The sequence below is a fragment of the Triturus cristatus genome, chromosome 7 (genome assembly GCF_964204655.1).
Source record: "Triturus cristatus chromosome 7, aTriCri1.1, whole genome shotgun sequence".
NCBI classification, from domain to species: Eukaryota; Metazoa; Chordata; class Amphibia; order Caudata; family Salamandridae; genus Triturus; species Triturus cristatus.
In genome coordinates, this window is record NC_140590.1 from 1104902425 (window position 1) to 1104903952 (window position 1528).

Sequence of the window (1528 nt, forward strand, 5' to 3'; positions counted from 1 at the left end):
CAAATCCTTTGCAAGATTACTAGAGTCTGTATGTGCACCCCTGCTCCTCAATTAGGTTTTTATTCATTGTAGCACCACATTGGGCAAGACAGTACCTATCATTGCATGTACTCAGAATGTAGTGTCTTTTTCTGTTTTTCTGTCGTCCATATTTATGGGCAGAGTCTGGACCTATAACACACCGTCAGAGATTGAGCAATCAAGCTCACAGACGAAGAGTCGTAAGTCAATCTACCTACACACACTGAGCGATCCCCCAAAAAAGTCACTCTCACACTGATCCTGATGAAGACCCCCTGAACCACAAGGGCAACCTAGGGCAAAACAGGTCAACCAACCACTAGGTGCTCTGGATCACTAACACGTCAACTAAAGCTCAATTTTTATTCTTTTTTAATATTATTCCTTTCTGACTAATAAATTACTTCCTACCTGAACTGAGGTAAGTTTAACTCACACTTTTCACTATCTACCTATCACTTAAGGCTTCCTAAACCAAACAGTCTCCCTCCTGGTGGAGGACAACAGATTACCTGGAGAACCCAGGTGATTAAGACCCGATAATGACACTGCTCATCTAACTGAAGGAACGGGGTATAAACATAAACTGCACCCTTGACGGAGACATTTTGACTCTGGAAAACTGACACACGTGATTTATTCCCTTTGATTGTGACTTAACCACCCATTAAACAGCAGATCCCTGATGTTGTTGTGGTGGCCATTAAACAGTAACTTTATGGGGCACATGCATCAATGTAGACTTTTGCGGTTCCTTAATCGCGAATATTAAGGAATCGCAATTAAGCAATTGCAAAAGCCAATGCATGTAGGAATCGCTATGAAATTAGCGATTTCTAAACATTCCTTAATTGTGACTCGCAAATTGCGAGTCGCAAATAAGGAATGCCTTCCTATTCATGAATGGGAGATTGCATACGCAATTTGCGAGTACCAATGTTACTCGCAAATTGCGTGTGCAATTTCAAGGGTGCAAGGGAGTCAAAAGGACACCCTGTTGCACCCTGAAATTGACCTGTGCACACATGCTGCGCATACACATGCCCCAAAAGCATGTGTGAGTGTAACCTACAACTTTGAAAAAAGCACTTTAAGGCATTTTTAAAAGTTTTTGCAAATTACCATCAAGTACAAATTGATGGTAATTTGCGCCCCCATTTAGCAAATTTGCAATTTGCTATTCCATCATGCATTGCATTTAAGGAGTAGCAATTTGTGATTCCTTAAATGCAATCGCAATTTAAGAAATCTAAAAAAAATTGCGATTTCTCAAATTGTGAGAGGCTGACAGTTTAATGCATCGCAGAAGCCCTTATTGCGGATGCAAACGGACGATTTTTTGCGAATCGCACAGTTTGCGCTCGCAAAAATGGTTGATGTTGACGTAACATTATGGTATGGTATGTTATTTATTCTATGTATAGCATGTAGGTAACATCAAGTCAGCGCAAGTCACAAAAATTCATATGATGTTGAATTTATATAACAAGGAATTTGTATAATGTCA